Source organism: Haliotis asinina, chromosome 9 (assembly GCF_037392515.1).
Source record: "Haliotis asinina isolate JCU_RB_2024 chromosome 9, JCU_Hal_asi_v2, whole genome shotgun sequence".
Taxonomy (NCBI): Eukaryota; Metazoa; Mollusca; class Gastropoda; order Lepetellida; family Haliotidae; genus Haliotis; species Haliotis asinina.
Genome location: NC_090288.1, coordinates 12750995 through 12763244, shown reverse-complemented (window position 1 = coordinate 12763244; position 12250 = coordinate 12750995).

Here is a 12250-nt window from a genome sequence, read left to right as displayed (position 1 = left end):
GCATATGTTGTTTTAAAGTTTCGGACTTGTCAATTTGTTTGTATGATTTCCCTAAAATCTGGGACGCACAGTGGGCAAACCTTCGCAGTTGCGCCCGCTACCTTTGTTGACACTGGCAAGCTCTGTTATAACGGCAGCCTAGCTGATTGGCTACTGTGAAAAGGCGGAGCCAGCAAAGGGAGGTAATAAATTTATCTGGCAGAGCCGTAGATGTGTCCAGGGTGTAGTGGAGACTTATCGGAGCGTATACCCTGAAGATATCGAGGATGTACCTGACATGGGTGTATGCTTTCTTTTGTCGGGTAGTATATGATGGAAACTCTTCAATGAGCTGGAAATAGTATAATTTTAGCATTTCTGTGTCTATGCACTGCCAGGGAAATAACCATTTGTAAACCAAAACATGAGTCTCATTAACCAGTTTAGACAATGACCTACTTTTCAGCCGATCCGAACTTTCTCGTATGAAAGTGAAATGAGACACTACTCACGACTATGGTTGCACTGAAATCCAATTCCTTGTTTCATAAAAAAATATTTACAAATTAAGTTAATAAAATCGTATTTCTTTATTTTTATGGCAAGGTGTAGGCAAGATGTCGCTAACTAAGACGTCACAGACTACCCCTCTCAGAGGAGGTCGTCGGGTCATTCACAATTCATCTGGTTCACTGGTTATACCTGTTATATGTTTTTGCGCTCATTATGTATATATTTATAACGTACAATGCGATTGATAATATATCAAGTCCGTACCAAACCGACAAACTTTTCAAGAGGCCGAGCCTCGTTTTGAGATTTCCACGATTTCCAGATTTCCGTTTGTCAGAGAACCCTTTACAACTGAGCACCCTGTGCGACGTGTTTGCAGGGAATAGAAGGGGCGTAGTGTTGCAATATACAAGTGATTAGATGTATCAAATAATACCGATTCATATTACTCAGTTGAAATAATCAGAATGAATTGGTCTCAAAATTCTAGACAGCTTATTGTACAAACTCCGTAAGAGGACGGAACCCAGTAAGCAGAAATCGAAACTGTTGCGTAATCAATGTGACTTCTGTCTTTAGTTTTAATTAAATTATCAGTTCTAACAAAGAAAACAAGGTTCGGATCTGTTTTGTTAAACTGTTCCACGACAGCTGTTCCTGATTCAAATACATGTATCGATAATCATTAAATGTCTGTGAAACTTTAACGCTAACCTACCTCTAGTTATATTCTTGTAACTACCAATGTTATTTGTTGACTGTCGATATTTCGGATGCGGTACCAGACTGAAAATATGAGCTATTTTTTAAATGAGGTTTTTATTATCAAGGGTTGAACATGTTTATGTAAATCAGTTATGGACATGCCAATCAATTTTAATGATGCTTCCGTTATGACAGGTCCATACGGTTCTTATTGAAACCGAGACAAATTCCAGACATGGCAAATTGATCTGGTTGGTATTACTGAGTTTGCTTACGTGACAGATTGATCTGGTTTGAATTAATGAGGCTTTCAATATGACAAGCTGACCTTTGTATTACTAAGGTTTTCGCAAGTACAGGTTGACCTAATTTGTACTAATCCGGTTACCGTATGACAGACACATTTGGTTCGTGCTCATGTTTTGCATTCATTTAGTAAACATAGTATTTATGCAGATATAAATTATAATTCGTGTGTCATCGTTGAACATAAACATTTCTAGAATATGACATTTTATAGTTGAAATGCGGTTTACTCTCATATATGATCTCGAAGGATCACATCCTTTATGTGTTTCCAATACTGCCATGTGCGCATCTTTGCACGTATAAAATTTGTGCTTTGAATTTATTGGGGTTTTTTGCTCAGTTGTTCTTTGTAATATTTCATATTTGATCATGATTACTTTACCAAATACAGTCCTAGGCGTATTTTCAGGAATCCGCATTGTTCTGGGATAATGATAATATTTATTTAATTTATATTTTGTCTTATCGTCCAAGCGCTTTAGTTCTAGAAAAAAACTGACCAGTATAAACGTGCAGTTTCACTTGATCTCAATGTGATATATGTTCTAATTGTGAAGCTTCATATGACAAGGCTAGTTTTACACCTAGCTGCCACTTCGTTTTTCATACCGTTTACTGCGAGAAAGAACTTATCCATATAAACATGCTGGTATCATTGATGAAGTTGGTCACATTCTCCCCTTAAATATATTTTATAGCAAGGTATATTGTAGCGTAGATGTATGTCGATTTATAGTTTTTAGTTAAAAATCGGAGTTATTTGCTTAGTTATTCATATTAGTTTATTCTTTAACACCATATTAGTTTATTCTTTAACACCAAATTAGCAAAATATAAACTGAAACATTTTGAAAGCGAATGCATAGTGAACCGGACATCAGGAAATATGTGTTCTTGCGCTCAAGTCCATCTTCAAACATATCGAATGGTAATCCAGTCCATATTTGATAACTAAATATCAGACAAAGTTCATATGAGGTGAGTAGCCATGTTGTCAAATATCACAAAAAGGTGAATGTGGAGTTTCGGTGTATGACATCGCTATAATTTTTACAGCATCTGAGTCTAAATGAACCACAAAATCAACGTACCTTATTTCTGAATGTTTCATATAGTAACAAAACTATTGTGGAAAACATCCCATTTTACAGATTCTGTTTTACCATCATTATACAAGAACATCGTTATTCTTTATTATTCCTTGTCTAAACAAAGCATCTGATTTCAAAACATACGGAATAGTGCAAAAGAAATGGTGGTATAATGTTTTAGCGACAATACGAAGATTTCATCATTTTCAGGATTAGGTTTTGAATTGAGGAGGGACATACGTAAAATGTAAGGAAGGAAACATTTTTATCCTACACTGAAGTTTTGAACTGGTAATGGCAATATTTGCCACTTACGACTATCTTAGAGCTAAGAGAGCTTCGAAAATCTACGCCCGGGAGGGAAAAACAACGTAAAAATATGAATTATATTATGCGGAGAGAAATAAAACATTTCTTGAAAATTACATTTTGAAATATCAAAACACAATCGGGGTTTCTTTTATGAAAGATTCTATGTAGCCTTAGATATACGTGTACTACTCGCAAAAAAGGCGGGTTTTCGTACACCTGTAGATGTTTTTCACTTCTAACTTTTAAAATCTTTTAGCATCGGATCGGTAGATGAGTCTCATATAACCATATACTAGGGGACCACACACGTGGCAACTTACGTCATCACCCGATGACCTTTGACTCGCGGTGTCGTTAAAATACGGCTTGCTCTCTCATAAGATCTCGTAGGATTACATCCTTTATAGGTGTCTTTAATGCTCACATTTGTACATCTTGGCACGTATACAATGTTTGTGCTTTGAATTTATTTGATATTTGCTCAACTGTTCGTTGCTATTTGTGCTTTGAGTCTAATTGATATTTGCTCAATTGTTCGTTGCAATCTTTCATATTTTGATCATGTTTACTTTACCGAATACAGTTCTAGAAATATGTTTTTGTTGTTTTATTTTGGAGAGAATGTAATTTGTCCGATGTCGTCGTCTTTGATGGCACATGCATGTTTGAAATTCCCGCTGATATGACAGTTCTGACAGAAAATACCCGTGAAGATCCGGGTTATGATTCCTCTTCAGTAACCCATGCTTATCGAAAAATTGGGTGGTCAGACTCGCTGACATTTTGGACACATGTCATCGAAACCCACTTACCATGGTCATGATGTTGATCACTGGATTGTCTGGTCCAGTTATTTACAGACCGCCGCCATGTAACTGGAATATTGCTGAGTGCGGCGTAAAACTAACCTCAAGCACTCACTCAGTAGGTTGCAAAAATGTTGCTTGTATGATAACTGTAAATTTCGCGTTGCAAAACAATCCCTCATACGGGAGTTTACCATTTAACGAACCCGTCAATCAATGTGGAATCGATCTGCTTTTATTGTCAGGTGATGATGGAAAACCCTCGGAGTTACAGTCCGAGTCATCTTTCTTGTCCACCGAACTGACCCCAAGCCTTCAGTCTTTTTGTCAGATGACAAATCTGTTTTGAATTCAAACCAGACATTTAATGGTGTTGCTTTGGGAATGGAACAAGGAGTTCAAAATGAGAGAAGATGAATGCGTTTGTGAGATTGTTTTAGTTTGGGGGGTAAAAATTCATCAAAGTTGTTTTCAAAGTTAATTATTTCAAGCGGCGGTTTTCGCTGGAATGACCTTGGTTTCAATCTTACTGAAACGCCAGTTTTTACCCATTTAACTACATTAATCAAGGCTTTTGGGGAAAGTTTGTTTCGTCAGATGGCGACTGGTGTCACTCAAACGGATTAAGATTAAAGTTGTGATTGGATGCAGGAGAAATACAAAATAGCGGTTTCTCAAAACTTAGGAACGAAAACGGATTTGTGGCGTTTTTAACATTTTTCTTCAAAACAATCAAACTGATATTTTAGGTTTTATAGTTTTACTGATCTTAACTTCAAACATCCTTGTCACGATATTGAACTTCAAGTGTCGTTTTCTCAGAGCGTGACAGTTTGCTGACACAGCTGGGTTTTTTTAATCACATCGATCTTTCAAATAAACAAAGGGCCAATGTACGAATCCCTGGGACATAGCTACCAGTCAATTTTTTTATTCACAGTTCCAAATGCTTTTCGTTCTTTGAACAGTATGCGGAGTGATGGAGTAGCCTAGTGGTTAAAGCGCTCGCTCGTCACGCCAAGGACCAGGGTTCGATTCCCAAAATGAGTACAATCTGTGAAGCCCATTTCTGGTGTCCCCCGTTGTGATATTGCTGGAATATAGCTAAAAGTTACATCGCTCACTCTTTGAACAATATCCTGTTGTGTCAAAGCGTGCTAGCTTGAGGAAATGCAGATGTGTTGGAGGTTCACTCCTTTTTCTAACCCTTTTTTCTTATTCCTGCAATGGATGACGTTAGGTAGAGTAACAACAAGTAACGTCTGTTTATAACCTCTTTTTCTTCCGTTGCTGCCACTGGATCTAGAAACCGACCTTCAGCTCGTGGGAAGACGCTTTTCCCGGAAAGTGGGTTTGGTTTGACATTTCAGCACAATTATAGCAATACCACGGATTGGGACACCAGAAATGGGCCTCCCACATTGTGAAGAATCGAACCCGGGTCCACGGTGTGACAAGCGAAGACTTGAACCACTTGGCTGTCCCAGCGCCACCCTAACGATCCCGTTAATCGCCTTTTACAAGCAGAGTCGCCTTTCATGGCAAGCATGGGTTGATGAGGGCCTATTCTACCCCGAAGTCATTTTGGACTGCACATAGACTATTACGGGCGGACAAGGAGATACGAGTAGTCTAGGAGGGTTGGATTCTGACGGATTTATTGATAACACCCATGTCAGCTTAAATATAACCATTACATCAGTCGGGATGATAAATGTCGGCATGTCAAATACTTGACAGTTACGGCAGATTCGCGCTCGTTTCGCTAAGTAGCTTTCTATGGTGATGTCATCAAGGGCGATTTAGTTGCAATAAATTTTCTGTATAATTCATGAACAAAAAACTTTTCACAGAAAATTCTCAGACATCCCGTTTGTCAAACCCAGTTTGGATGACATTGGCATGTTGGAAGTCCTTCTGACCTTTCTTTCAGATCACATACAAATTGGTTTTTGTGAATTGGACACATGTGTCACTGGTTATTGTGAATTGGGCACATGTGTCATTGGTTATTGTGAATTGGGCACATGTGTCATTGGTTGTTGTGAAATGGGGACATGTGTCACTGACACAGTAAATAGGGCACATGTGTCGTTGGAGACAGTGAACTTGGCACATGTGTCATGTGTTATTGTGAATTGGGAACATGTGTCATTGCCGCTGGTTGGGATGATTGGGATTAAGGTGCAGGCTATAGTATACTAACCCTGCATGCATAAACCATAAAGTCTGAAAGCTTGCCTACGACAATCTCCTTGATGCTGTAACAGTTACTTGTGGTAATTATTCATGTCTACAAGAATATATGTCTGATGCAGTATCCGTTGATGAACATATAGGAAGCGATCAAACCTTTCACCTGCGCTCTGCTCAGGTTGATAGAAAATACAAGACACAGGCTAGGCTAGTACACACATGTCGATACGAAATACAAGACACGGGTTAGGCAAGTACACACGGCTTGATAAACCACACAAGACACGGACAAGGCATGACGGCAGAAGTTTAAACAACAATGGAAGGCACGGGCTGATGAAATCATTTGGACTGCACATACACCAGTTAAGAATAGTCTCACTGGTGTGATATTACGACGGATTTATTGATAACATCGTGTCAGCTTAAATATAACCATTACATCAGTGGGTATGATAAATGTCGGCATGTCGATTACTGGAAAGTTGTGGAAGATTCGCCCTCGTTCCGCTAAGTAGCTTTCTATGGTGAAGTCATCAAAGACGATATAGTTGCAATAAACAGTCTGTATAATTCAGTGACATAAAATGGTTCACGGCAAATTGTCAGACTACCCATTTTCAATCCCAGTCGTCAAACAGACCAGTAAATTGATTTCTGGAGATTTATGTTGTGCGGAATTTTGGGGTTGGCATTGGTGTGCGTGGTGTGTATGTGTGTCCGTGTGTACGTGCGTACGTGCGTACGTGCAATACCAGCGATATTACTTAGCATTTTCTTAGAACATTCTAAAGAATTTTCCTTGTTGAGATCCTTAAAGTAAGGCAAAAGTTTCCATGTGAATGTTCTGGTTGGCTGCTGTTGTATTGTTAGTAAATAAACTGACGAGCAAAAGAAAGAGTAATTGTTTCTGCAATCCCAAACTAGTAAAATTATTGTTAAAATGCAACCAAAACCATTTGTACATTTGTGATTATTGTACTATGCACGAGCAATTTTCGTACAAGGAGTATTAAACCTGTTTGTCGTGAGGCCTGAACACTCTCTTGACAAAAATCTCGCGAGAAAACGCTAAGAGTGACGTCATAACTACATCGCTGTTCATTTTGAAAATGTCATTTTGCTAATAAAACACAAGTATTGCAGTGTGCTTCAATATACATTTCCATTTCATCAAAAGGTTTTGTTATTTTATCTTACTGGAAGAAACACAACCTGTTGCTTTTTTTTCTCGTAAGATTATTAGCTGAAGAATACGGAGAAAATAGTATTCCTTCACTGTCATCGTCTTGTCGCACTTGTTTTGTTTAGGTCGACGTCTACTGCAATGAATTAGTAAGGTACGGATGTGAAGGCCATTTCTGGTGTCCCGAACCGTGATGTTGCCGGAATATTGCTAAAAGCGGCGTAAAAACATATTCACTCACTCACAAGCTGTTGAGAGCTGTTGTGTTTCATCACATATCTTTCCCGTTAAGATCCGGGTTTGAACTGATCTTCTTTAACCCAAGCTTGTCGTATCTGTCGACTAGCGGGAGTGGGTGGTCTGACTCACTGACTCGGTTCAAACATAGAATCGTATCCCAGTTGCAGAGATTGACAACTCATTCGGAGGGAAAGATTCTAGATTGATTGATTAAAGTGGGAATATGCTGAAGGTGTATTTCAAATTTTCTTTTAGAAGTACTGCGTAGATTGAGGCTCATGCTGTTGATCACTGGATATTTTTTGTCCAAGCTCCACTATTTAAAGACCGTCTCCATATGGCTGGAATATTGCTCAGTGTGGCGTTAAAGAACAAACCATATCATCACACACCTGTGTCGCTAAAGAGCTGAAATTCCACAACCGTTAAACGAACGTAGAAACACAAGCTGTCTGTAAACTTGTAGGTGGGCACACCCCATCACGCTCTCTACGTCCTACCGGCTAAGCGCTAAACGCGTGCGTGCGTGCATGTCTATTTGCGAATTCGTGTGTGTGTGTGTGTGTGTGTGTGTGTGTGTGTGTGTGTGTGTGTGTGTGTGTGTGTTTGTGTGTGGGTGTGTGTGTGGGTGGGTGTGTGTGGGTGTGTGTGGGTGTGTGGGTGTGGGTGTGTGGGTGTGGGTGTGTGGGTGTGGGTGTGGGTGTGGGTGTAGGGTTTAGATGGACGAAGTAACGAACACGTATGTATATGGACATGGGCGTTGACATTGACATTGGAGGTTACGGATACAGATGAGGATTTTTTGACAGTTTAGGTAGTCAGTTTCCGCGACAATAGCCGCACATACACAATGACGCATCTCTAAAACACGACACATGTATGTCACCTTTGACAACAACACCACAAAAACATAAATACATCCGGAGCTGTGGGTACGTACTGCGTACTTACCAGATGATATTTTATGTACCCTTCTTCCAACTCCTGCTGTGTCACCCAACCAAACTACCCTTCTTCTGTGTCCTGAAGGAGGGTCCTGTAGGCTTCCGTTACCTGTTGACCTGTAACATGTTGTTCAAGTGTAAAATAAATCATCGTGAGTGAGTAAGTGCTGAACAGTAACCCGTGTGCTACGTGCGTGTGGATTTCTTTTCACCCGTCGTGCGTCAATGTCGTTCACGTAATGTCAGCACCAACGCAGCCCCACACGCAAACTGTAGCGCAAACAGGGTTGCGCAACAGAGAAAAATAACCAGTCAGCAGTTTGCCTGTGGTTAGGCGGTGGGTCTCAGATGACTTGCCATAGGGAAACTTTACTCGTCATTTCTTATCCCGACCCCAGCTACCGGAATGTTTTAGAACCCCAGCTAAAATTAGAGTGATGTATTTCTTTCACATATAGCGATCAATCATGTGACGGAATTTAGGAAAATGTATTACATAGCAAAGAACAATATTTCAGTGGTTTCATCTTTTAAACACTGAGTACTTTAGCTACATTAAAGCGCCAGCTTGATGCGGTAGGAAAGTCCTGGCACAGTGAGGTAATCGAAACCCGCGATTCTCAACCAACAGGACTCCGCTATACAAACTGAACTTGGCACTAAGACCGTCTTAAGTCATGTTAGAGTATGGGAGTTACGATTATCATAGCTTTATCCGTTTCATGTCGAACGACAGGGACCTGTTCCAAAAAGCGATCTGAATGTAACCAATGCTAAAGTATGGGAGTCACTGTCACCTTAGCGGTAACATCTCTTTGCCGAACTCAATAAATAACGAATAACACTGGGGCTAAGTTTACTTACACTGTGCCGAACTGGGCCCATACATTAACATAGACTTACTACTATCTTAGCGCTAAGACAGCTTCGAAAATCAAGGCACGGGCCACGATGCACAAAGCGATCCTAGCGTTACGACGATCGTAAACCCATGTTAGAGTATGGGAGTTACGACTCCATAAGTGCTAACTTCTCTTTGCGGTATAAACCTTATAATTATAAAAATAAATTATTTGAGTCGTCAATGCTCATGCAATCACCCACTTGTTTGCTTTGGCTGGTGCGCCTGTCCTAGAGCGCGTGTCGTTAGTATGCGAGCGAGTGAATGAGTTTACTTTTACGCCTCTTTTAACATTATTATAGCAATATCACAGCGAGGTAGACAAGGAATGGGTTGCCCATTCCCATTTCGAGAATCGAACCCAGACGAACCCTTTCTGAAGTAGACTACCCCAAAGTTCACCCTAGGATGCGAAAGGCAGGGTATCGGTCTGTTGTGCGACAAGAATCGGTGTTTTGGAAGGAGGATATAGACAGAAAGAGAAACAAATATTTACGCAATCGCTGCTTGGAAATTGTATTATCGAGCTACAAATAAACTGATACCCCCTACTTGCTTGAGAAATTTAAAAAAGAAGAAGAAAAACGTTTGTCACAAATTCAATATACATGGAACTAATGTATTATTCTAGAATGTTATCTATTTTCCTTTCCCTACAGTGTTTTCTGGGAGACAGAGAGGTGCAGAGGTTCCTATAACTGCCGGACTGTTTCATCTATGTTTCAACCACATCACGCACATTCATCGCGAGTTTACTTACGTCTTGTCCCAAGATGCCAACTTTGACGTGCAACAATTTAGACTTGTATCGATCCATCATGCTACCAAAGTTGTTTTGTTAGAAATCTGCTGAACATTTCATTTCAGGAAACGAATGGGTGAGCTGGGTTCAATGCACCTTTGAACACTATTCCAGACGTGTCGCGTGGTGTCATGGGTTCAAGCCCACGATCGAAGTTTGCTGTGCGCCCAGTTCTAGAGCCATAGACAACTGAGAAACCCGTGGTTGTTGTTTAACGCAACACGCAATATTCAAACTATCTGGAGGCGGTTTGGGAATAATTAAGTCCGGACCGATAACCCAGTGATCAACATCATGAGCATCATTCTACGCTACTGGGATAAATCAGTGAGCCTGACCACAAGCCAGGGCTACCGAAGACCAATTCTTATCCAGATCTTCAGGGATACAACAGAATAAATATTGTTCTGTTATTGTGAAATTGTTTGTCTCTGTCATGTTTGACTTCCGTCGTTGCTTCTCGTCGTAACACGAAGACATTCACATTTCACACCCATCCATCTGTTGTCTAACAGTCAAATATGGTTACAGACTGCACGCTACCACGTTGCTAAGACACCTGTCTTTCAAATCAGATCGTAGCTCTCCCTGCTGTCAAGCGTGGATTTGAGGAGGAACCATTATTGGTCATTCAAGGTCACAATAATGCATGAGAATATATTCGGAAACCGGTGACTGGTTATGAGGAACACCAGTGAGGTGTTTTGATATTGATTGTACCTTGCCCCTTCTGGGACAGACGCTGATCTTAACTGACTGGATGAGTGAGTTTTGATTTACGCCGCACTCAGTAATATTCAAGCTATATGGCGGCGATCTGCAGATAATCGATTCTGGTCCAGACAATCCAGTGATCAAAATCATCAGCATCGTTCTACGAAATCAGGAACCGATGACGTGTGAACGAGTGAGCTTGACCACCCGACAAAGTAGGTGACTGAAGATCAGTGCTATCTCGGATCTTCACGGGTCCAATCTGAGCTGAGAGGCAAAAGTATACACAGGCATAATGAATAAGACATGATAAGTTGGGTTTTTTAACAAGAGATATTACAAGCATCACATGATTGTCATTGAGTATCTTACAGCAGGTTACGAACTGGTAACATATAAACACTCTTTACGGATGCAGCTTCACTAAATTTTGCTCGGTAGTGTACTTCCGATCAAAACACGTGCGTCACCGTAACAGCGTTTAACGTCGGTTCTTTGGTCCGAAGTCGACTCAAAATCACTAAAACACACAACTTTTGTTTATAGCAGGTTCTTATGGCTAACAGTTTTTTTTTCATCCTCAGTAACTAGGAGGGATTTCTTCAGGAAATATTCTAGTTTTTATAGAACCAGTTTTTTTATTTATCTAGCTGTTGTCTGTGAGAGAAACGACTTTTTTTTGAGGAAGCAAAATACATTATCGGGATATGATCTTTTAACCTGGAACAAATTATCTGTATGCATAACTCCTTGCACCTATATTGTAAATAAAACATAGGGTCTACGCATTCTAATCAAGACCCACCACTTTTCATGGTTCTGGGTCCTTGGGGACTGCAGCTTTTTAGGCTTAAGGGCAAGCACGGGAGTGAGTGAGTGAGTTTTGTTTTACGCCACACTGGCGGCGGTCTGTAAATAATCGAGTCTGGACCAGACAATCCAGTGATCAACAGCATGAGCATCGATCTGCGTAATTGGGAACCGATGACATGTGTCCACCAGGTCAGTGAGCCTGCCCACCCGATCCCGTTAGTCGCCTCTTACGACAAGCATAGTCACCTTTTATTGCGAGCATGGGTTGCTGAAGGCCTATTCTACCCTGGACCTTCAGGGGTGGCAAACACTGGAACACAATACACACTGCACGTGTTAATTATGCCCGCCAGCAAAAACATCAAGTGTGCGTGTATGGTTTGATCAGTGTGCGAAATGGCCAATGGCCCGCTAGCCCGTGGATAGTATAAATCCAGTCAGGCAGTAAATCTCCACTGTCACTGGCCCAACTTGGCTCGTGAATTTTCATGGGGTGATTTTGTGAATGTATCACTCTCTCCGACTTGTTAAGTCATACTAGTCTATCTTGATAATCTTTTCTTAGTTTCTAAATTTTTCATTGACATTTCGTGCTATTAAATTATTTTGGGGGTTAGCTGTCCTGGCTAGGTAAATTTGGAATTCGCACACACGGTTTGGCAGATACAAAGTACAACTACACATAAAAATAAATATTGTCGTTACCAAAACATTACCCAGAGATCATAGGTGGGAAGCT